Consider the following 27,090-nt stretch of genomic DNA (forward strand, 5'->3'; position numbering starts at 1 on the left):
GTGGCTTGTAAAGCAAAGAAGTGATTATTTCACAATAAACATTATTCTTTCCCACTTAGCCATTTTTAAAGTAAGAGTTCTTACGTTCTATTTGGGGTACATTTGCATTGGCACATGAGCACATTAGATTCAGCAGTGTTGGTATATCTGCTGTAATAAGATTCCTGTTCGGGCAAGCAAAGTTTTCTTTGCTCTGAAGTTGCAATTCTCTTCCATTTTTCAGGTTCACAAGACACATGTAAATGTAATCTCCCTTCTACACACCACTGGTTCATTTCTTTTGTACATTTCTTCCCAAGTGTTGATTAGAACACTCCAGTTGTTGTGTATATATATTTTCTAGTATGGACTTGTTGAATTTAAATAAATGAAAGTGTTTATTTGAAAATATAACTTTTTTCCTCTGTACTTTTACTATTAGAAGGTTATACTTTTTAAAGTCTACCACTAATATGTTTTTTCACAGTTTCAAAATCAATTCTCACATTGCCTCTAATTTATTTGCCTAGATGCTTACGTGCTTTGTGTTACCATAGAGGGAATAGCCAATCTCAATTCCTTTTGTGATTTTGTATATTTCTTCTGGGAATCACTGAGAATATTTTTATTTTCTTCTTATAGGGTTTGTTTTTTTTAAATAATATATTTTTAAAATTTTTCTTATAGGATTTTCACATTGATTAAAGGAGAGCTGACTGACTACTTCATATTTTTTTTTTTTTTTTTAAGAGGTGCTGGGATTCGAACCCTGGACCTCATATATATGAACCAGGTGCTCAACCACTGAACTACACCCTTATTCCTCGTAGCAACTCCCACACTTCTTCATACCCTTACTTTCTTACCTAAACATATGCTTTATCTAGCTTACTTTCCCTTTGTACCAAATTAATGTGCCACTTCTGCTTTTCACAGTTATTGTTAATTTGGTAAATGACTTTTTTGGTCTTTGATGATAAAATACTATAAGGAAACTGAAGTCTGTAAATTACTTGGCACCAAACCTAGCAAAGTATCACATTCAAATAAATTTTTGACAAGCTTGATCTCCTCTCTTATCTTTCAGGACTCTTTTCAGTGTCTTCCCAGTTCCCTTTTCTCCCCCTGTGTCTTAACATTTGTATTCTCTGGGGTTTCTTTCCTTCTCACATTTGCTTCTCACCCATTCCCAGTCTTCAACTAACACCTCTTAAATTAATGTGTGCAGTCAGATGAATTTTCCTGACTTCTAAATATGTACCATAGATATAGAACAACTCCTTCGTGTAGAACTGCATTTGAATATATAATGTGTACCTTCTTAAGAAATGTTTTTCAAACTGTGTTGACTGCTGCCCACAGAAATAAATACATTTTCCATCTCAAACCACCAAGTATACACAAAGGTACCAAAGGGCCCACTGATTTGGTGGTCCCAGTAGCAAGGGCATATTTTAACAAATCTTCATCACTTATCAAACTTGCTCCTCCTTCTGTATTTTCTCTTTTGGTTAATGAGACAGCAATATAAAAATCTGAAAATTATTTTAGGCTCTTCTCTCCCCTATATTTCTCACCAAGTTGGCCACAAAATCCTAAGCAATTTACTTCCTAGATATTTCTCAAGTTTAACCCCAACTCTCCATCCCATTGCATGGACTATAATTACATGGTAATCCTAATAGTTCTGCTTGCTGCTTACCTGTCCCTTAAACATTTAATCCATTTTCCACACAGCTGCATAAAATATTTTCTATCACTTTTTGTTTTCTTCTCTTTCTCCACCCATTGTAAATCAACAATTATCACACAGTTTGTAATTGAAAGTGTTCTCATAGAGGGTTGAGTATTTCCAACATCTCAAGGAAGGAATGGCATAGGAATCCAAAAGAACCCCTTAACATAACTTAAAGTTGCTATTTTGAAGAAGTAACTCTATGCACTCACCTGCTTTCTACCACCTCTAAGAGATTCATGAAGCTAAATAAACATTTTATCATTAATCTTTCATCTTGGGAGCACAACTAAGGTAGTTTCCCAGAACCCTAGGACTTCAGGGAACTCACTAATATAGGCCAACACACTCATTTTAGAGATGAGGAATCTGAGGTCAAGAGGGCCAGTTGATATGTCCAAATGCAGAGAAGTTATCAGGGGTTAAGCAAAAGGAAAACCCAAAACATTCTGAGTTTTAATTTTGGTTTTGAGTTTTGGCTCTTGTTCACTCCTTCTTCCCTTTGCCCTTTCAAAAAAGAAAAAAAGTCAACTCTTCTAAGTGTCTCAGTATGAAAATACCTGTCTTGGTTATGGCTGCTTGTGCAGCCTGAGATGTTGGTTACAGTATAATACTCTAAAAAAAAAAAATCCCAGGATAAGAATTTTTAATCTTGTTTGAAATCAGGGATACTGTATAAAGAATCTGCCTAGAGGCTTAAAGGGCATTCACTTCATATGGTGGACAAAGGAAGAAAAAAATTCAACTGTCAGCCATATTGTAACATGAATAACCAAAGTGATATGATATCCATTGTATTGTCAATTTGTTCCTTTCTTATTATTTTATTCCTGTAAGCCAAAAATGTGGAAAGTGGATGTGGCTCAACTGATAGAGCATCTGCCTACCATATGGAGGGTCCAGGGTTCGATACCCAGGGCCTCGACACATGTGGTGAGCTGGCCCATGCGCAGTGCTGCCACGCACAAGGAGTGCGTGCCGCGCAGGGGTACCCCTGTGTAGGGGTGCCCCATGTGCAAGGAGTGTGCCCCACAAGAAAAGCTGCTCCGTGTGAAAAAAGTGCAACCCACCCAGGAGTGGCGCTGCAAAGATAGAGAGCTGACACAGCAAGTTGATGCAACAAAAAGAGACACAGTTTCCTAGTGCCACCTGACAATTCAAGCGGATACAGAAGAACACACGACGAATGGACAGAGAGAGCCGACAGTGGCGGGGAGGGGGGAAGGGGAGAGAAATGGATGAAAAATAAATCTTTAAAAAACAAAAACAAAAAATGTAAGGGGCTGGGAAACAAGGTTTATGATCAGGATTAAAAAGCATCTTTACTTCTTTAGTTTTCCTCTGCTTGTTTTTTTTTTCCTATCATTATAAGTACACTCTAGAGTGACCAAGTTTTTAAGCAAGTAAGTGAGAAATTTCTACAGTAGAAATATCAATATCAAATATAGTACAAGAGCAGGAGCTTATTTTATTAGCGATTATATAAACATGACCACAAATTTTCATATAGCTTTTTCCTCTTACTGAATATCATATTTCCTGTGTGAACCAAAATTAAAACTCATTAATGGCCGCCAAGAGTTAATTATCTGCTGGATCATCAAAATCTGTTCAAAGAGATGATTAAGAGACAGATGGCTGGAATTGTCTCATCTCTGAAGAAAGCATGGAATTTCTTTATGAGCACAGCTAGAAAATAATTGTAAATGCCAGGGAAGTATATGATTTCTAATTAAAAGGCACATACTGAGTCTTAGGAGAGAGTGGTGGACCATTAACTACCCCCCCGCTCTGGTTATGTAGGTATACCTGGGGCCATCCATCTCTCACATAGTACAAGAGCCTGGCCTGACTTAGGAGGAAGAGCTAAAGAGGTCATTGTTTGAGATGGAATTTCTCAAATTACTCTTTTCTGGTTCAACTGGCATAGCACAGAAGTGGTGATTTTAAGATAAAGTCTGTATGTGACTTCCATATTCTGTAACATTGGGGTGCTATTAAAGACAATATATAAGGCACTTTTAGGCTAGTTTTTGTTGAGCTCAGCTTTTACAAGACTCTTGATGCATTAAGTTTTATTGTTACTTCCTCTACTTTTTAAGTATCTGACAACATAAGAACCAGGTGCTATATGTCTGTAATTTAATTAAAAAGGGCTATATACCATCCACTAAAATTTAAAACAACACTAAAACGAAAAAAAATGACTTGCTGAAATGTTCCTTTGTGAATATTCACACCATTTCTTGGGCTGCCTGATTATGGCCATTCTTTCCAAATTGGCAGTTAGGGAAATTATTCAGTTCTGGAGGTGGTGACATTTTACATTTGTCCCTGCTGCAAAGGAGTACATACATTTCAATGATGCTATATTTCAAGATCTGATATATTTACTAGAATACTAGAAATGAAAGCAGATAGACACAGGGCCCTCGACGTTTAGTGATTCCAGTATTAAAAATCATCCATGGCCTGGTCTAGTAAAGTTTATAATAAGAGAGTTAAAAGTAATAAGGATTAATTACATAGACTTCCTTGAATTTGTAAATGTAGAAGAGTAATTGTTGCATCTACCTTCAAGGTTCATATAGATTCAACATGAGAAAAAATGCAAAGCAGCGTTTATTACCTGTGCAATTAGCTAACTGAACAATTAATTTAATTTTAAATACTATGAGTTCATTGTATGAAACCAAATTTCTGTGAAATCATAAGACTTAAAAACAGCCATGCAGGGAAGCCTTGCTTTGTAAAGAAAAAACTAAGTGTATTTAAGGTTGTTACTACCATCTCCATTTTACAGATGAGGAATCTGAGGCTCAGAAAGATTAAGAAAAGTGTGCAGAGCTCACGGAGTTCTAGCAGGGCTTCAAATGCAATTCTCTTTGGTTCCTTAAACTCTTTTTTAAATTTTTTTTATAGCACTAATAATCATACCACTTACAATATTTTTTCTATTTTTACTTCCAGTTGTTTCATAAGTTATCAATGCATCACATTTTTAAGCTAATATAATTGCTATAACATAAAAAAGAACCTCAAAATTTGTCTAGTTCAGTTCCTTCATTTTACAGTTAAGAAAACTGATTAAAAAAGGTGAAGAAAATTTTCCTAAAGACTCATACATATAGGGGGCAAATGTGTCTGGTATTGGGCCTTAATATCCAATAGCCATTCGAAAAGTATTTATTAAATAACAGTAAATTAATTAATTCAAGTAAAATTATATTTGAGGTATAGATGAGGTCGAAAGAAACGTTAGCAAAATTGAATATTTAATTGACATATAAATATAGCAAGCATATTGAAATTTTAATTTGGCTAATTGCCTTTAGATTTGGCCATTGTTCGAGTGCAAATAACTGAATCTAACTTCACATCATTCCCACATATTTATTACTAAGTGTCTTTTGATCTATATGTATTTGTCCATATACTTTGGAATGTTCATATATTATATTTGAAGATTACAAGAAAGCTTAGTATTAGTTCAGAATAATTGCTTTATCTCTCTACTTCCTCTTATTGAAATAATTTCTCAATGGGTTTTTCCAAAGAGAACTGCTCAGTTAATTATGTAGGTATTTATTAAGATAATTGATTAATGAAATTAAGATTAGTTTTTGTTCCTTTGATTTTGGAGGAGCACTACTATAATAAACATCTCATCACACGCTACTTTTTTTTCCCAGTGAGTGCTCATAAAAGAAATTAAAATGATACATCACGAGTGTATCTTCCTGTAAAATAAGAAGAAACAACTTTTGCAAATTGAACGCATAGAGTTCTTTATAATAGGTATTTGGCTCAATTATGAGTCTAATCATGGTTGTTGGCATAAATTGTCTACCTTCACCATGAGAGGCACAGATATACAGGATACATACTATATGGTAGCACTAAGGACACAAAACTAGAGACATCAATGCATGTTCTGCACTGTACGTGTAAGGGAGGTGGGGGCTTAATATTTGTTTTAGAAAATCAATGCAACAGATGCTATTTGGTAAGGGGTTAACTACATAGCTGTCATTTTACTTCTGAGCTAATGTATTTCTATGAATAAAATTCCTTTTCTCCTTCATGTACATCAGGTGACAAAACAGTTTCTTTTCAAAATACAGCATGAAATGTGCCCTTCCTTTTCACAGCTCTTCTTCAGAGTATTCCCTGCCCTCAAATAAGCATGTTTATTCAAATCTAGTGACGAGATAATAGCATGGTATTTCCAGTATACTAGGTTTCTGTGGGAACCAAGAAATAGTGCATTCATCTTGTAAGTAGACTTATTGTATTATATTGATGATGAAGCAGACATTGATAATTTCCTGGAGGGCGTTCCCTTTTGAAAAACTAGGCTAAGGTGTCATATTCACTCCCACTGAAGATTAAATCAGTGATTCTATTTCCAAATCATGTCAAGAGGCAGCATGATGTTGGGTTCAGTGTTGCAGTCTAGTCACAGACTTGTTGGGTTTGACTCCGAGTTCTGTTGCTTACTAGCTGTGTGGCCTTGGGCAAATCCTTTACCTTGCCTTGTCTTAATTCCCCACAGTAAAAGAGGAGTAATCATAGTTCCCATCACATACAATTATTAAGAAAATTAAACGAGCTAGCATTTGTAAGTAACTTACAACAGGGCCTGGCAAACAAAAGTAAAGCAAAAGGAATGTGGACTTTGGTGCCAGGTAAAAATAGACTTTTTTTTTTTACTAGAGAAGTTATGAGTTTAAAGAACATCGTGCATAAAATACACAATTCCTATATGCCATCTCACCACCAACATCTTGCATCATGTGAAATATTTGTTACAATTGATGGTACCACATTTTTATAATAGTACTATTAATTAAATCCCATGGTTTAATTTAGGGTTCCTGTTTGTGTAGTGTAGTTTCCCGGATTTTTAAAAAATTTTTATTCTGTTACCATCTATACAATCTAACATTTCCTCTTTTAATCATATTCAGATATATATTTAAGAAACAGATTTTAATTATAGTCTGCCATCTACTAGCTGTATGATCTTGAGAAAGTTATTTCAAACTTTGCATTCTCAGTTTTCTCCTCAAGTCTAATTCATAATAGATGCTCATTCTATTCCCTTTCCCCTTATCATTAACATCATTGTTTGTGCCAATTTCAAATTATGCAATGCTGACATTAATAAAAGTGAAATGATACATTTGTTGTAGCTTGTTTGGTTTGAAGTATAGTATGCTTTCTTTCAGATTTTTTACTTAGGCAAAGATCTTCTGCTAATGAATGCTAAAAAATCTGGCAGAATTTTTTTCCTTGCAGGATTTGCTAAATCTTTTAAAATTTGATTAGAAATTTTCAAGAAGGAATTTCTAAGTTTAAGGATTTTTTAATAAGAAGAAAGCAAAAGAATATAATAAATTACCATTTTATATTATTTGTGATTACAATATGGCTATTGAAAGGATTTCTTTTGGTAAAAAGATAATTACAATATCATAGGCCAGGCTTACATAAGAATGTTTTTGTTTTTTATTAAGTACAAGATCTATCTACTCCTGTTGGAATGGAATATACTTGAGCTTCCAATTCTTGTTTGATATTAATCTGATTGAAACATGCTCATCCCAAATTGAAATTCAGAGAAATACTTAAATTCCTACTCATCAAAAAAATAATAATTTTCCCATTTCATTATGGTAGTCAGATACATTTTTCTAGACAAAATTCCTCAAAGTGAAGTACTCACATGTCCATCCATGGTAATGTGGTGAAGTACATGTAAGTTTCACACACCCGTTTTATTGAGCATTCACTATGTACTCAGACCTTGCTAAGTGTCTTACTAGACCCTGGCATTAGAAAGGAAATATAAAATTGAAAAAGCACAATATTCAACTCTAAAAGATCACTGGAAATGAGATGATTATTTACTTTGGACAGTTTATTCTGAGAAAGAGTAAATTTGCTCCTGAACAACATAAGAATATTTGAAAACTCACTAAGAAATAAAAAATAAAACCACACACACACAAAATGAAGTGCAATTCTGTCCATGAAATCATCAGAGATGATTTAAAAAATTATAATGCCCAGTACTTTGAATACAAGCATATATAGATCCAACCTTTATTTTTCTGGAAAGAAATTTCATAATATACATTTTTATGCATTAAATCATGTCCCCCACAAAATTGTATTCAAGTTCAAATGAGGCCAACTGAATCAGGGTTAGCTTTTGCCCAATATGACTGGAGTCCTTATAAGCAAATGAATTAGTCAGCAGTAGGAGTAAAGAGGAGACTGAAAAAAAACAGATTTTTTTCATGTAGAGAAGACAAGGACTGAGTTGTGGATTGCCGGCATGCTACCACCAAAATGCGTGGCTTATGGACACCTTGATTTTGCTCTTTTAGCCTCCAAAATATAAGACAATACATTCTCATTGTTTAAAATACCAGTAGGTAGTACTGTGTTACAGCAGCCCTGGCAAACTAAGACATGTATCTACCTTAAAATATGAATAGGTTTTTTGCTCAGTGTTTTCACTATTAAACATTAAAAATGATGATAATACATAGAAAATATATTTATGCATGTAGGTGTTTACTTCAACATTATTAATTTTAACAAAATATTGGAATCATGATAAATGTTCAAAAATAGAGAAATTTTAATAAAATACAGTACATTTATATGATAAAGTATTATTCTGAAATTACATATTATGCATATTAGATCAGTGGTTTAAGGAATTGTGTATGATTAAATTTTAAGTGCATAAAAGCCAAATGCAAACATTTACAGATACAAAATGTATGCATAAATATAACTATCAAATAACTGGAAATATTCAGGTGAAGAAATTATGTGATGATTATTTTCATTTTTATGGCTTTCTTTTTTCTATTTCTTCAACAATGGGCATGTAATTCTATAATCATTTAAATGCCTTTTAAGACTATGGAAATATAAATACTTATGATTTGTTGAAGCATAACTATGTATTCTAGAGCATTTCCCCATGATTGTCTTATGTAAATTAATTTGAATCCCTAATCTACTTGGCAAAAACTAGTTTTCTAATCAATACAAAGGGGAAGATATTTTATCCCTTGTTGCAATATATTTTCTGATCTTTTCTCCTTTTAGATCCCAGAAGCATATCTGGCCAGGTGTTGAGGTTTTATACTGCTCACATTCTAAGGCAAGATTTACAAAACTCTCCTGCCATCTCGATCACAGCACAGCTAAGTTAACAGACTACCCTGTCCCTACAGTCCCTCTGAGGAATACAGCAAGAGTTGGGAGATGTTCAAAGGAAGGGCAAATTAGAGGTTACAATGAAATGCATAGTATTGAGAAAACACCCAGTGAAAAGTTAATTGTCAAAAGAGGTCTGGAAGCTGTTAATTGTTAGGCAGTGATATACCTGAGTGTAACAGATGAGAAATAGCTGCACATCTGCCTTTTGCCTGCCAAAAAAAAAAAAATTCGTTTGAGTTAGGATTCAGCAGGGCAGTTCTTCAGAGTCGGCTATAGGTATCTTGGAGATTCTGAGGTGTCTCTCTGATTTTCCATCTCCAATGACCCCTCTCTCTGTCTACCACTAATTTCTTAAAACTAGTTTAAACAGGTTACCCAGGATAGTGCTGGTTGACTCCTCCTATCTAGATTTAATTGCTAATAGTGTCCCCTGGCATTCTCAAAAACGTCCTGGCTTGGTGACATTTGAAGCCAGGCAAACATACCTTGAAGACTAACAGATTAAATTGTTAATGGACGTTTGCAACAAAACACCCTTTCTTTTTCTTTCTCATTTTTATGGCTTTGGTTTGGAAGACTTCATCCCACATTAAAAATAATCCAATACCCTGAAAAACTCTAGTCTTACACGTTTCCAATATTTCTTTCATTTTACTGCCAGATTGATGCAAGACTCACGTTCATTTCTATTTCTCCTTGCATCTTAAAGCCCTGCCTTGAGTTCCTCATGGGTGTAAGCATAAGCTCCTTAGCATGGCATATATGATCCTTTATAATATATTCCCCACTAGCAACTCTAGCTTCATAAAAAGAAGAAGTAAAGCACCTGATACATAGAAAATATTTAGTATATGCTAGTTTTTGTCATTTTAAAAATTAATCTTCAAAAAACAGCCATATTATTTCCTCCAGGAAGACTTCCTTAACTCCTCCAAATTAATTATTCCATTTTTCTGTGCTGCATCTCTGTTTTGTGTATTCCCTCTATCTTTGAACTTACCACACTATATTTAGTTACAGGTCTGTGCTATTAGCCCTCAAAGACTGGATCTTGTTTGTCTCTTTACTCCCAGATTGACTAGGAATAGGTACTTATTTTAGTTTCCTGGCTGTCAAAAGAAATACCATGCAATGTGTTGGCCCCAACAATGAAAATCTGTTGGCTCACAGTTTTGAAGCTAGAAGTGCAAAATTAAAATCAAGGTGATGCTTTCTCAGGGATAGACTCTGGTGTTCTGGGGCTGAATACTGACATTCCTTGGTCCTTGGTTTTTACTGACATGGTTCTCAAAAATGTATGTTTAATTAAAATAAATTTTATTTGGGGCTAATGTTTATTGGGTTAGCTTGCTCCATGGTTTCACAAGGGGGACGGGAGAAAAGGAGGGAGCCTAAGACGTGGATGAGCAGCTTACAACAACTAAGGACAAGTGCTGATGGTAGGAAAGAGGGATATGAGTAGCTTGACTCCTCTTCCCTAGTTTTCCAAAGCACAGTGACCAGGTTCAGGAGTACATACTGGCAACAGACCAGTTTTGCAGGGGTGGTGAATTAGGTAGACTTTGTCCTTGATATCTTCCACTTTCTATGCTTGGCTCCTCTCTTCCAAATCCAGATGTCTCCAGGCTCATGATGCCTGATCTCCAGGGCTCTCGTATCTTTCTGTTAACCCAAAACCCCAAACTCAAGCCAACATAGCCAGTAATGAAATGCTTCAAGATTGCCTCCCTTCTTGTCCACCCTGCAAGGTTCCCTTTCCTGGTGGATATTTGGAGGAATAGCATTTCTAAATCTCACTTCTGTCTTCCATACAGTCATGAAGACTTTCCTTGGTTTTATGTGGAAGTGGTAGGGGGCTTATATTCACCCTTCCTAGATAGAGCATTTAACTTTTAAACGAGCATTTTCTTGAGTCAAACAAATGATTTGCAAATGTGCAAATTTCAACAGAGGTAGTTTTATTTCATTGGAAAGGTCTTGGAAAAGTGCTTACCAAATACTACCATCTGAGCCACTTAATTCTTTAGTAATAATGGAAATGCAGTATTTATTACATTAGTTTCTAGCTTAGTTTTTGTTGTGCATATGACATTTTGATAAACCATTTCTTTTTACATTTTTTTCTGTATGTGGGCACTTAAACTTTAATTTTCTGTAGTTCTTTTCAATAACCTACTTTAAGATCCATGTGAATAGAAGAGTATGTATTTTAGTCATTTCACACTAAATCTGTTATGCTTTTAGCACCAAATTAATGTAAGTTTAAAGTGTACAGTACATAATCTCAATTTTAAAATATATGATTCTCCCCCCAAATTATCTTATACCTTGAATTTTTTAGTAAATCTCTTTTACATTTCTTCCTTCTGATACATGTGTTTATATCCCATCCTTCTTGGATTTGTAAAATGAGGGAATAATTGCTCTTACTTTTCTAATGATAGCATACTTGTTTCACACTAACACAGCATCAAGTGTAGAGCATTTGACCTATATTTTCTCAGCCTTGTCACTGATGTGGGATGAGAACTCAGATTTTATAAGTCCTGAAGTTTTAGGTTACCTTCCCCTAATCCATTTACAAATCAACATTTAAGAACATTTAACCCAAGGAAGCAAGGACTTAAATAAGAGTCATCTATCTCCTTTCCCATCCTTGGTACACACAAAGTATATACCACTCATCCCATTTCTTTTCCCCTAAGGGTTTCCTCTCAGCTGAGACCTCAGTCTCTGGGCTTGGTACTAAGATACCTCAGTGTGGCAAGTGTGAAGTAAAGGGAACAATGGAGAGCCCATACTTCTTAATACTTTACTTGTTCACACTCCAGTACTTCTCTATATCTGTGTACGATACTGTGACTCTAGTTCAGATGTTTAAGAAAATTTTTTGGGCATGTCACTCCATTTTTCTCTTAATAACATCCTAGTAAGATACATCATACTTCAGATCCTAAGACCCATAAAAGTGTAAAACAGTAGGTCTGTTTTAATTAAAAACAGAAATCCTCCCTTATAAGCTTAATATTCCTTTTATCTATTTATGTTCTTTGTGGTTCAAAATAGGATTTATGGCTGTTACTTTCATATAAAAAGAGTGGATTTGTTAACTTATCCTCTGTGCTGCATTCTGATAGCTTATGTAAAATAAAAGAACAGAATGAAGAATAGTCCAAATTCTCAGTAGAGTTGATACAAATAACAAAATGGAATGGTTCCAAAATCATCACCCCCAATTCCCCATATCCTTCTTTATTTAGTTGGGTTTTTTTTTTTTATTCCTATCTCTTCCACCTAAAACATAAATATCAAGAAGATCGGGAAATGCTTTGCTTTGTTCAGTGATTTATTAACAGTGTTGGGAAGAGTGCTGGCTCATAGTTGGCCTTCAGTAAATATTAACCAATAAATTGCTGCATGTTATTAAGAAGCTTTTTGGAATCTATAAAGTTTTGAGGACTGGCAAATAATCAATTTTGGTTATATGGCCCAAGTGTTAGAAAAGAACTTGTGTTCTCTATAGGGTGTTTGTGGTTCAATACAAATCTATTAATTCAACATATAATTACAAACAACATGTAATTCAAATAATGTAACTCAATTTCTCTATGCCCATATATTGTTCTACATAATCTGTTAAATGCTTCAAGAGTTATGTCAAATTCTTCTAAAATAGTTGTGTATCTACCAATTTTCCATTTTTTATTAATCTCTTAAATTCTTATATTTCTGGGAGTTTTGCTTTCTGCATTTTCATGTTATTCTTTTTCGTGTAAAGATTCACGGTTTTATTTTTTCCACTGTAGGCTGTAACTCTTATATAAAAAGTGTCCCTCTTTGGAAAAAGGAATCATGTATTTCTTTAAAATTTTCATTCTCGAATTTAGGTTGTATAATTTTATTACTGTCCTCAGTGCTTGCTATAGTTTGTATTTACTTTTTAAGGCATTTTCTATCTACTGAGTTTGGCATTTCTTTGTATTTCTTGATGTGTTGCTTAAAAATAGCATGTGTTTGGATTTTGGATTTTGTTTCTTAGCCAGTCAGACATTTTTCATCTTTTAAAAGTAGAATTTATCACATTTGTATTTATTATAGCCATTGCTCTATTTGGCCTCTATTTTGTCTATTCTTTATATTCATTGGATTTCCTGGCAATTATCCTTGTTTTCTTTTTTTTCAGTTTCTACTATATGGATTCTTCAGATGTGCTTTTAATTTCCCAGTGAGTCTAACTATTCCCAAGTTCACACAGATATATATATATATATATTTATTTATTTATTTATACTGCTTCTAAACTCTTAAATTGTTTGGTTCATTTACTCAATTAATATTTATTGAACACCTACCAGGTGTAACAAAATGCCCTAGGCTGTTCAGATACATTAGAAAACAAAATGCAAAAATCATAAAACCTATCATCTGGTAGGTTGCTTTTAAGAAATTAAAAAGGAATTTTTATAGTTAATTCATTGGTAAAGTTGCTAATGAAATAGAATCTATTTTACATTCTTAATTTGAATAATTTCAAATACTTTAGCCTAACCCTTATTCCTTGCTCTTCCAATTTAAAGGTTTTGTTAATATAATCTTAATGCTTAGATCTGAAGTTTTACATTAATTTTTGTTTACAATTTATGTAGCTATTCCAATAACATGTTTTATGCTTTATTCCTTTATATGTACAAAGCTATTATTTAGACAATTTATTATGTTTAACAATATTGTCTCACCAGTCTATTAAAAATACAATTTTCCTATTTTTGAATCCTTAGTTTTAATTAATCATTTAATCAGTTGGAATGGATCTTTGAGTAATATTGGCAAGAAGGACATCACTTGATGAGCCAAGCATATCTGAAATTATCATTCTATTGTTTTCATGTGTAAATAAAAATTTGGCTAGGATAAAAGTTTTAAGTTGTAATTTGATATGCCTCTTAAAACTCGTGGCATCCTTTCTGTTTTCTCCAAGTTATTTCAAGTCCCAAAGAAGTCAGTGACTAGAGAGAATTGTATTCCTTTGCAGGCGAATTTTTCCCAGCATAGTTGAAATTTTATCTTTGTAATTCAAGTAGGCATCTATACATTTGTCTTTTCCATACTATATCATTGTAATAGGGAAAGTTTTTTTACACCTCTATACTCAGTTGTTGTTGTACTCAGGAAACTACAATCTATGTACTTCTTTCGTCATTGCCTCTTTTCAATTTTCCTGTCTTCCTCTATAATGTCTATCTATAACTCTAAAGTTAGATAGCCATTTTATCAGTCTCTCATTTCTATTCTTTCTTGTTTTCTTATCTTTGTTCTTTTCATTTTGGGGCCAATTCTTAGTTGTTGTTTTTTTTACCATTTATATATTGTATTTTCAACCCCACCTTTATTTTTAATTGAATTTATATGGAATATATATATGCATACATATGTATCTGTACTTTACAAAGGATGCAAAGTAATATTGTCTCCATTTATCCAATCTCTGTAGTAAATAATTTTCAGAGATAAACACTTGCTCTCAGTCTTTCATAAAATATTCTTTTTCGCTCTTTAATTCTCTTTATTTATCCTCAAATGAAAGGACATCTATATTGATTGTGTGTTTGCCACTTGGTAGAGTGGGGGGATGTCTTGGTTCTGATCATACACTATTTGGGAGCTGGTAAAAACCCATTTCATATCTATAGCCAGAAGGCAGAATGACTGAGCTGCCTAATTTTGAGAACATTTATTTTGCATCTAGCATGCTTGTGCTCTACTGGTCTTCTCTTGGCAACTCTGATATAGAACCAATGGAAAGAATGTTTATTTTTAATTAAGAAAAGGAATTCACCTATAACAGAGAGTTCCTTCTTTCTCATATTTACTGTAATCTTGGTTGTAGTGACTAAGTTTCTTATACTGCAGTGTACTATCACTTCCAGCCCTGAAAAAAAGTGTTATTTTCATGCTTTGTTGTTTTCTGGTCATAACAGTGTTTTAAAGGGTTTAGAAAGACAAGTAAGATGTGGAAGATAGGAAATAGTACTCTAGTCACTAAAAAATAATAATAAAACCACAACAAAAATACTGGTACCCATGACTTCTGTTTAAAATGATGTCTAGTTAGCAGCCACTGAAATATGTAAGAAAATAAAGTAAAAGATAACAAAAATTCACAGAAACATCTTAAACTAGAAATGATAGCTAACATGTTGACATTTAAATGGATATTCAATATACTAGTAGCCAAAGGGGTGCTGATGCAAAGTACAAGAAATCTGTTGGCTTTTATAAAGGGTATTTATTTGGGGTAAAAGCTTATAGTTACAAGGCGCTAAAGAGTCCAGCACAAGGTTGATTTCTCACCAAAGTCTGTTGCCATGTGTTGAAGCAAGAGGGAGGTAATCTCTGCCTGGTCTCTCCTTCTTGCTTCCTCTTATGACTCTATGGGTCCAGCTTCTTCTGATCTCAGCTGTAGGCTGATGTAGAGTTTGTCTCTCTTCCCAGGGCTTTAACTGTTTGAGCCTTCTTCTTTATGTCACATGGCAGGACTGAAAAGACCAAGTTCTCTCCTCTTCCGTGTCTATGGAGCTTTCTCTCTTCTAGTGTGTCTTCTTCTGTGAGTGTGCATTTATATAGCCCAACAAGGGGGTAGGGACTCAACCCTGAGTTACACCCTACTGATGTGGTCAAATTAAAGCCCTAATCTTGGGAAGTGGATACGGCTCAACTGATAGAGCATCCACCTACCACATGGGAGGTCCAGGGTTCAAACCCAGGGCTTCCTGACCTGTATGGTAAGCTGGCCCATGTGCAGTGCTAATGTGTGCAAGGAGTGCCATGCCATGCAGGGGTGACCCCATGTAGGGGAGCCCCATGTGCAAGGAGTGCATCCCGCAAGGAGAACCACTCAGAGTGAAAAAAGTGCATCCTGTCAGGATTGGCACCGCACACACAGAGAGCTGATGCAGCAAGATAATGCAACAAAAAGAGACACAGATTCCTGGTGCCACCGACAAGAATCCTAGTGGACACAGAAGAACACACAATGAATGGATGCAAAGAACAGATGGGGAGTGGGTGGAGAGAAGGGGAAATAAATAAATAAATAAATCTTTAAAAATAAAAAAAATGTTTAAAAGCCCTAATCTTAACATAGTTTAATCAAAGACACCTCACCTGAAGCTAATACAATCAAAAGGGATCACACCCAGAGGATCAGACTAGGTTACAAACATTATCCTTCTTTTTGGAATTCATAAATAATATCAAACTTCTACATTCAGTAAGTACATTATTGTACTTACTGAATGAACATATAATTTATGCATAATTTGTATGCAGCCTGTAAAACTTCCTGCCTGACACCCTCAAATGCTTGGATCCAAAACACAAATTTAGAACCAATGAGAAAAGTGGGTAACTGTCCTTCATTGTACAGAACTACATTGGAAGCTGCCAGATTGCTATATAATCTAAAATATGCAAAAAAGTCCATAATCACTTTATTAGTAAAATGGCTTTTTATTACTAGCCATTAATATTTCCATAAATGATTATAAAAGAAATGTTGGGACTAGAGAAAAGGAGCTAGTGGGACTCTATCAGTGATATGTTGCTTTACTTCTAGAAAGTATTCCAGGCAGCAACAATAGGGGGAAAATACTGGTAGTGGACATTCTTAGGACCAGAGTTTAATAAGCAGTTACTGTTTTTGACTCCCCAATATCCACTCCTTGCCTAGCCTCAGCCCATATGGTTTAAGGAAGGGCTGACCCTGAGGATGGGATCATGACGCAGGCTTGGCCCGACCAAGCATTCTATAACCCATGACAGAATCATCCGTCATGAATCCCAAATTCATCCAGAAATATCCAGTCCCAGAACTTTTTCTAAAGCTATTGGGAGGAGGAAGAGCTATTCTCTTCTCTGAGATTCCTCCCTGAAAAGTGATTAACCTTAGGTTTTGGGGTCACTGCCTGAAAAGAACCTGTCTAAGTGTAAACACAACACAAAAAAGCAGAGTCAAGAAATGAGAGAGAGTGGGACTGGGGAGAGGAGAGGAAGTAAGAGTCCTGATGGTACTGTTGAACCCCTGGATCCCACCATACCTGATGAAATTACTTTCTAGTTATTTGATCATATGACCCAATGATTTCCTTTTATTATTGTGCTTTTTTTGCTTGAAGCATTTTGATTATTTTTTCTTAATGACAATTAAGAAACTTGGCTAATGATAGGTTTTATTTCTTCACTTGTTTTATCATGTAAAAGAGATAGTCAGTTCATGAAATTCTAAGTGGTAAAAATTGGGTCAGTAAGAGTACACATCAATGAACTATCCAGCTTTAGACCCAAGAATGGAATTTTGCCAGTTTACTGGTAGAAATAAGAAAAAGTCAAAAGTTATATTTTGGCAAGTTCCATATCCAGATATATGCTCAAAGGATAAAAGAAATAAAGGAAAAAAGAAAAGAACATCAAATATAAAAAATAATTTCTTCCTATTTAAAATACTATCAAACAAGAGAAAAAGAACATCATAATAAAGGAAAAACATATCTCTGAAAATGATACAAAGACAAAATGACTTCAGAAATGTAAAACTCTTCATTGAATGTATAATATATTACCTCTAAAACAGAGGTATAAATCAACTTAGAAAAAGATTGAAATATAAAAACAGCAGGCTGATATGTAAAAAGTGACATAAGGAATGATATCAAGAGAATTAAATAGTAATGGTAGACTTAAATCTACATTGATTGATATTAGTAAAGAAGAGAATCAAACAGTTGAAAACTGAATAATTGATATGTAGGGCAGTATAAAATAAGAAAAGAAAAAATCATTAAAATATTTCAAAATATTGAGTGACTACCTGTTACTGGTGGGACTTGTGTTGATTCATATTTTCTCCCTATCTGTTTTGCTGTTTTTATTTTAACTAAATCAGAAACTATTACTACTTTTGTTAAAGAAATACTAAAATAGACATATAAATTTTACATAATCAAATTATATAAATTATATATTTTTGTACAATGAAAATTCAAGAGAAAATATCCTGAAATAATGAATGTTATTTTTCTTAGATGGTTGGATTATGGGTAATTTAGGGTTTTTTTTTCCTATTTTACATTATGTTGACCCAAGTTTCAATTTCCTTTAGTAGGCTGCTTTTATCACAAAATATGATAGATTTAAATAAAAATGTTAAAAGCAGCTCCCACTAAATGGATAGATGGATGTCCAACCAGGTGTATACCATTGGATTTCTGAGACACAAGTCTTAGAAACAGTTTCTAGCCATTGTTCAGGGACACCAAAAGAAAAAAAAAATTAACATCTTCCTAGTACTTAGTATAAAGAAAAGAACAAAATCAACTTAGTGTTTGTCTTCAAATATTTTATTGTCTTTTGGGGAGACTGTAAAAAGTCCACCCACATACAATTACATCCTTGTCAAATCTGGTGTGTGCTAAACTTAGTTTCTGTTCTTAACTTACTTTCTCAAGGCAGCAGAGCATCATAACATTGAACATGGAATCTAGAGTCAGAATATCTGGGTTCAAATCCAGGATCTACCACTTATGAGCTTTGAGCTGGTTATAATAATACTTATCTAATAGGGCCCATTAGGATTGAATAATCAATTTTTAGAAATTGCTTCGATTGCTTAGTACAAGCACAAATCATATATAGATGTTAAATAAATAAAATCCAACTTGATCAGCTTTATGATCAATTCTAAGTCCTCTAAGATTCTTGTCAGAGTTTATTCTCCAACTTGATTTTCAGGGTCATTTCAAGTTTTCAATTTCTCTATGCTTTTATCATTATTTGGGGAAATTTTGGGAAAGAATATACTGGAGTTTCTTAGTTGGGTCATTTTTTTAACCACAGCTCTTTCAAATCTGAAAAGAGGATCTAAGTATGCCCAATCCACTGGTGTATTTAAATTCACCTACAGACATTTCTAATATCCAAAAAAGTTTATATCTTTTGCCAAATGCTTTGATAACTCTTGTCTTAAAAAGATGGAGATCAGATTAAACACCTCCTTTCCAATGTATCTATCTTCTTAGACTCAGGGCTCACAGAATGACTTAACATGGCTTTCAGTCTCTTGGGTGGAACACAGGGGATTTAGTCACTATGATAATGACAGTTTTTAAATAAACAGTGTCAGAAATCTAAATAAGCTGCTATCAATAAGCAAGGACACTAAACAACCAAACACAGGGCACATTATAATGACTGTAAGCTCAGAAATTTTTAACTAATATTAAATTAAGTCAGCCCCTACTCTTGGGCCTTTCTATTCTTGCTATCTTTTTAAAATTTCCTCCTATAACCCTTTTCTATCCCAACTTCTTTTTAAATTTGCCTAATATGTTTTCTAAAAGTCATACTAAGTTGGTCAGATTGTAGGTTCTAGCCAATTACAGTATATGCAAAATACCACAGAATACTGGTTACAGGTAAAAAACATTGTAGAAGTTCTTCTGGCATCCTATGTGAATAGTATCCACAAGAATGCCCATGGGGAGAAGATGTGGCTCCAGCAGTTCAGCGCCTCCCTCCCGCATGGGAGGTCCTGGATTCAGTTCCGAGTGAGTGCCTCTTGAAAAAACAAACAAGCGAAACATGAAAAAAACAATTCAGGGAAACCACTGTGACTCAGTGCTTGAGCACCGGCTTCCCACATAGGAGGTCCTGGGTTTAATCCCTATCCCTGATACCTCAAAAAACAAACAAACAAGCAAACAAACAAAAAAAAAACTTCTCAGAGTCTAAAGTCAGTTCATGTTAATCGATTAAGTCCTCCCAACAATCTTTGGTGGTGTTGCCCCCATTGCGCAGAAGGGAACACTGAATTTCACACAAAACAAAGGGTTCAGCCAAAATTCACACCAGTAGTGACAGTACTCAGGTTTTTGTAGGTTTTATTAGGTTCAGGCTTTACAATACTTTCATCATTAGAGGGAGTGAGAAAATGCCAAACTTGGTGCACTTGTTTTTAATTTTATTCTTTCATCTCTAAGAACAAACAACTAAAAATTGAAAGGGGAATATTTTTTCCTAATAAAAAATAAATGTGGCTTTTCTTTATGGTTGATTTTGTTTTTCTTAAGCTTAGTTTTGTGCAAAAGGAATTGCAGTTTCAGACCATGAATTTTAAATCATTATAACTAGGCTCGAACACATCTTTATTAATCAAAATAGGAACCATTAAAATCAACACATTTTTGCCAATGAGAAATAAGTTTGTTTGTTCCCATAGAATGAAAATCTATACTTCAGAATTCGATAAACTCTTGGAAAGCATTTTCTGCATCCTGCTGGTTGTGGAAGCATTTTCCCTGCAAAAAGTTGTCGAGATGCTTGAAGAAGTGGTAGTTGGTTGGTGAGAGGTCAGGTAAATAAGGCAGATGAGTCAAAACGTCATAGCCCAATTCATTCAACTTTCGAAGCTTTGGTTGTGCAATGTGCGGTTCAGCGTTGTTATGGAAAAGAATTTGGCCCTTCCTGTTGACCAATGCTGGCTGCAGGTGTGGCAGTTTTCAGTGCATCTCATCAATGTGCTGAGTATACCTCTCAGATGTATTGGTTTCGCTAGGATTCAGAAAGTTGTAGTGGATCAGACTGGTATCAGACCACCAAACAGTGACCATGACCTTTTTTGGTGCAAATTTGACTTTGGGAAGTGCTTTGAAACTTCTCGGTCCAACCATTGAGCTGGTCGTCACCAGTTGTCATATAAAATCCGCTTTTCATTGCACCTCACAATTCGATCAAGAAATGGTTCATTGTTGCACGAAATAAGAGAAGGTGACACTTCAAAATGATGGTTTTTTAAAATTTTCAGTCAGCCCATGAGGTACCCACATATCAAGCTTTTTCACCTTTCCAATTTGCTTCAGCTGTTGAATGACCATAGAATGGTCCAATTGAGTTCTTCAGTAATTTCTTGTGTAGCTTAAGAGGATCACCTTCGGTGACTGCTCTCAATTGGTCGTTGTTAACTTCTGATGGCCAGCCACTATGCTCCTCATCTTCAAAGCTCTCCATGTCCTTTGCAAAACTTCTTGAACCGCCATTGCCCTATATGTTCGTTAGCAGTTCCTGGGCCAAATGCGTTGTTGATGTTGCAAGTTTTCTTCACTGCTTTATGACCCATTTTGAATTCAAATAAGAAAATTGCTCAGTTTTGTTTTTTGTCTAACATCATTTCCATAGTCTAAAATAAATATAAAATAAACAGCAAGTAAAAAGTCATTAGCAAAAAAACGTAAAGGGAGAAATGCACATTAAAATGATGTATAACACAACCACATTTATTTAAAATTGTATTGCAATATCAAAATGGCAAATTTCAACATGCAAAATCACAATTAGTTTTGCACCAACCTAATAATATCTGAACAAGGGAAAGGGAGTATGGTTACAGTAAAGCAAATTTTAATCATTTTTAAAATTTAATGTTTCTTAACCGTGTCTTAAGACACTTAAAAGAGGAAAGTAGTGATTTCAGAACAGATAATCCAGTGATAACCCACTTGCTCAATTCGTGAGGAGTGTACAAATTCCAAATATTATGCACAAAAATTTCCACATGCTGAAAGTCATCTACTAAGACTTAAAATGTTAGTTTTGGGAAAACAGTAATTAAGAATCCAGTCTCTCTTTTCTACAAACCTACATTTTCTCATTGTTAAGAGTTGTCATTGAGGTGAATATGCAATACAGAATACTTGAATAACAATGTAATCCAAAAAACGTCTTTTATCATTAATTTATTGGAGAAAAATACTCTTTAAAGCAAAGTAAAACTAAAAGAATTAAGAGAAAAGAGAAAACTGGTAGGTAAAATAATGGAAAAATAGAAGATGATCGAAAATTAGTATTACTGCAAAATAGTCGTGGTTTGGGGAATTATAGAAAGGAGAAGTCATAGATGTGTGAAATAGATGTATTGAGGCTTTAAAAAGGTAGATTTACAGTGTTGCTAATTTCTGACCAGGTTTTAGAACAAGGGGTGACAGAGAGACCCCCATTAAAATGCTTGGTGAGCACTCCAGAGGCCGCCTTTGAGTTAATCGGTAATTTTTCACAGACGACATCTAATCTATGAGTATAAATTACTTTGCACTCTTATTATTCCTTAATTGAAGTGCACCAATGTGAAATTGCCATGGATGTCACAGGAATGATTCTAGCCTCAATTAACTTGGGTGGAATTGAAGCCCTTGTTTCCCTGAACTAGGACTACTGTCTGGCATTTTGTATTTATTTAAATTGTTGCTAGAAAATTAGAGGGAAACTGTGTGTGACTGGATGTTTTATAAGGATGTTCTGGAGCCAAAGGAGCATCTACACACTCTATTTCTATTTTAATCTGTACTCTTCTGATGCAGATGTTTTGTGTAACAGATGTGCAGCCAGCAGTAGCTTAACCTCCCCAGATTCCATTTGAGAAATGTAGATTAATAGCCTTCATTTTTTTCAAAGTGGCATTTAGAGTATCTGTGACTTAATTCACAAGACATCCACCCCTACTATTTTTTTCTAAACGAATTCTTCTATGTAGATGTTGTTCTTTAATTTATGACACATGACTTAAGCTCTCTCTAGATTGTGGGGCAGGGTGATCTGAGGTGACTGAATATTATGCCTTCCCTTCTACCAATTATAAAAATGGTGGGAAGAACATATTCCCAATAGCTATTGAATATTAATGGATAACTAATTTAAAAACATATTCTTCTGTTTATTCCTGACATCACTCTCTTTTGGGAAAATATTCATTGTTTATAGTTTTTGCTTGGAATTAAAAATCATGAAGAAAATAAATCTGGTGGCTAATCACACAGTGACTAAATAGATATAAATACAATTAACTCTATAAAGATCATAAAGTACTGATGAAATTGTTTCCCAATTCACCACATTACTGGTAAATATTATCAATATCAAAGATTATGTATAACTCTCAATGTTTTCTAAAAATAAATTTGTCCTCTATAATATAACAAATTGATCAATTTATTTTTTGATTCAAATATTCTGCCCAATTACTTTTCACATTTTTAAGAGCTATATAAACAGCTCTGAGTAACATTTCCAAAAGTCCCTTATTATGTAAAAATGTTACTCAATGTGGTAACCTAATATGTTGCCTAATGTGGAACCTAATTGGCATTACTTAGAAACTAATATTAAAGTCTATTTTGAACCATGACAGAACCATGGCCATTTTCAGTTCAACTCAATGTATACTTAGAGTGTCTATTATGTAAATCTAAAGAAATATGCATTAAGTTACCCTTATTCATGCATTAGTAGTTTAGTATAAATTCATTCATTAGATTATTTAGCTAGAACCAAAACAAACATTTTAGGCGATGTGAATGGTATTTCTGGCACTGGGTAAACCAGACACTTGCTAGGGCTAGAAGAAACCAGGAAAAAGAAAGAAAGAAAGGAAGAAAGGAAGAAAGGAAGAAAGGAAGAAAGGAGGGAGGGAAGGAGGGAGGGAGGGAGGGAGGAAGGGATTCATACTATACTTGTCTGTTTTGCTTAAATCTAACAGTTCAGTGAGAATATCATTAATATTTCAACATATTGATTGCTTTGTATATTATCTTATTTCTAAATCTATTGTTCATCACTATAAAACTAGCTTTTACATAAGAGACTAAAGTTTGTGGAGATAATAGCAAAAGCGCTTCATTTTTAGAGAAAACTCACTGGGTTGGCCCTAATTCCCCTTTTAATAAGGCAATTTTCTGGATGCTAGAGGGAATACATTTATGAATGAATGTATGGTTAGGTTTTTGCAGTAGAGACAATAGCTCTCAATGATTAGCTGATGACCATACTAATGGATGGCATTGGGGAGAACCAAAAGGGGCCTAGTTAGTCTACTTCAAGAAGAATAACTAGTAAATTGTGCTAATCCAATGTAAGTACCCGTTAATCCTTAACCTTATTCTGTTATATGCCAGGTAGGCGTACAGAACAGAATAAAGAACAGAATAATTCCTAAGAAACAATAACACAGGAGCTTATTTATTTGGAGCATTTCCAGATCTGAAGACTGATCCATCTAAAGTGCTTTCTAAATTATTGTGTCAGTTGTACATTAGGGGAAAATGTATATATTCTTTAAAATGTCAATAAAATGGGCACGTCATCATTGTTGACTGATGTTACTTGGAGAACAAAATCAAACACGATTCTTTAGCCATGATGAAACTGTGTCAATTTTCAGTTCATTGTACATTTATTGAGCATATAATACATGTCAAGTCCATCATTGGCCTCAATGTGTCACCACTTGGTAAGCTTCTTAACATGTTTTTCATCTTATCTGGCAGAAGGTTATCTGGATATCTGTGAGAGAAAAGCCCACCTCTGTTTCTCTCTTTAGAGTGTATCCCTCAAAGCCTTTATGGAGGGCCTTGTGGCAGGTTTTTATTGTCCCTGCTGTCTCTCACAACTCTACCTCTTATTCAGACTTCTCACCTAAAATGATTTTATCTGTGCTGAGGAGAAGTCTCCAGCTTTTAACTTTAGTTACAGTTCTCTATTGCCCCTGGGTAGTTGACAGCTGTCAGCTAGACCAACTTGCATTCATCATTCACTAATCAAGCTGCTCAGCTCCAAGATAAGATAAGGAGCCTAAGCCAACAGTCCATTAAGGCTATCTCAGGAAGCCAGTAAAACCACCTTAAATGGAAACCTTCCCCTGTGGAAGTCTGTGAAAGACTAGCTGTTGTCAGGCTCCTCAGTGGTTCTTACTGCTGTTCTTTGCACCCATGTCTCTGATCTCATCTGAGCAAGGACTGAGGGCAGATGTGTGATGTACATGAATTATAGATTCTTGAAAAAATAATAATAAAAATAATAATCCACAGGATGTATTTTAGTCTGTACACAAGAAATAAGCAGACCAGGCATGGCTAATTCATTCGTATTGGATGTGTTACCGATTGATGTGGCTCACTGCACAATCAGTCCAGCTTCAGCAATGGCAGGTGCCAGACTTCTAGCTCCACCTTCAGAGTTGTAAATTGAGCTCAGCTAGATCATCAGCAAGTAAATGGATATGCAAAGGGAAGGGCATAGCCATTTTGTTTTACAAGAAATGATAGTCCGCCTGAAAATGTGAGAAATTCATTGCCACTTTCGGTGGTGCTCTTACAGGCAATCTACTCAGGTGAACTGCTTTGCTTCCACAGATCCTGAAAATGCTGTTGAGCATGAGTTTCTGAGGCATCCACCAAATCTGTGAGTGGGAAGCCTTTGTCTTAATGCTTTCTCAGTGGAGGAATACTGGCCAGTAGAATCTAGTCTATATCCTTCAGAGCAGTTTAATTTCAGAGAAGAAACAGTTCCAGGAATACATCTCCTGGTCAGAGTGCTCTGGAGATAAGAAGAAAGCTTCAAAAGTTGGGAGGGTGCTGGGGATCCTATGTCTCAGCTGGGTGATAGTGCCTTCAAGGTCTACTACAATTGAGAAGAGGTTCATATGAAACGCCAGGCTGCCCTTCAGCATGTGGCTCTCAGTCACGACTTATCAGGACACAGAAGGACAGGAACCTCAATGAGCAAAGGTGGGCATCAATGATGCATGTGGTCAGCTGCAGGTCAGAGCTTCATCTTCAGCAAAAAAAAAACTTGGAACAAGAAGTCAGAGACTCCAGATTGTTTCTACACCAGTTGAGCCCTAAAATCAGGAGTACTAGCCTCTCCAGGAATGACAACCAGGAACTCGTGAACAATTCCATTCATCTGCACGATGATATCTACATTCCAATATTGCTACAGCCAAAAGTAGCCAGAATGGTCACTGCCCCATATCCCTCAATTGAGGAATGAACAAAAATAAGAAAGTACTGAAGCCGTTGGAACCACTCTTTAATCCTTACTTATTATTGTGACCAGGTACTTCCTACACATTCCTATGGCCTTCCGGCAACCTGAGCCCCTTATAACCAGTTTACCCCAGCCCCACCTGGCTCTAACCAGTTCTCAAAGACCTGTGAGAAGCACAGCTTCTTACAGAAGCAGTTGTGCAAAGGGTACTAGAATCCAGGTAACTGAATCTTTGAGGAACTCAGTTATTAACACTTGGGATTTTAAGGGACAGTTATGTGTTGTTAGGGTATTCATTGATACCCATAAGAACAAGAGGCCTATGGAGATGAAATCAGCTGCTTTTTCTTATCCATTTTCAGTCTCAAAATTTCTTTTGGCTTTCTCCTACTGTGACAGTTCATGACTTTAGTGTGACATGATTAGAGCTACCTCATGGCGTTCCTGGTGTTCCCACCAGTCATTAGGTTTAGTTTCCTGGTTCATATTTCCAATAGTGAACTCAGATTCCATTTGATATTTTCATCCAAGGCACTCCTAGGTTATTGGCCAGCTTACAAATGGGTTGACATTGGGTTGGTGTAAAACCATGGTCCAATCACAAGGAGAGGACACAATCAGAGAAAAATATCTTCATTCCTTCAACAATGATTGTGGTAGGGTCTTAAAGGTAGACATGTCTGGTATGCCCAACTGCTTAATGCCTTTAAATTCTGTACTCTTGACAGAGTTTTGTCAGCCTGGGCATAATGGTCATTTTTGGTTGGATAAACCTGGGGCCTTCCTATACATTATAAAATGTTTAGGAGCATCTTTGGCCTCTACCCACTGGATGTAAATAGCATATCCAGATTTTCTCAAGTAGCCTCTGGGAGGTAAATTGTCCTCAATTGATAGCTATCACTCAAGGATCTAGAGTGATTCCCTATTATGGACCCTCAAGCATCTTGTTATCAACAATCAGCCATACCTGACCTAAGTTCTAAGTCATTCCCACCAAAGCTAAAGTTCCGTCACATGTTGGTTACTTAGACCTCCAACAGGAAGGGCTGTTCTTAATCTGTGGTTTGGACTGTTTAAAACTGATCACTTTATAGATAATAGAATCTGGGGGTAGTGAGGCCTTTTATCCCATTGTTCATTTGTCTTGACTTAAACAGAAGTGCTGGATCAGCAGCCAGTATGTAAGTAAAGTTTCTTCACATGAAGTGCTGCTATTGCCCTATGGATCATTTTATTCAGGTCCATTCCAAAGAACCTGA

General features: G+C 35.1%; 1 protein-coding gene across 21 annotated transcripts in view; it reads left to right on the forward strand.

The window, feature by feature from the left end:
* NLGN1 (neuroligin 1) overlaps nucleotides 1–27,090 on the forward strand; it is a 913,900-nt gene that overhangs the window by 855,024 nt on the left and 31,786 nt on the right. The window lies entirely within an intron of this gene.

The sequence above is a fragment of the Dasypus novemcinctus genome, chromosome 4 (assembly GCF_030445035.2).
Source record: "Dasypus novemcinctus isolate mDasNov1 chromosome 4, mDasNov1.1.hap2, whole genome shotgun sequence".
NCBI classification, from domain to species: domain Eukaryota; kingdom Metazoa; phylum Chordata; class Mammalia; order Cingulata; family Dasypodidae; genus Dasypus; species Dasypus novemcinctus.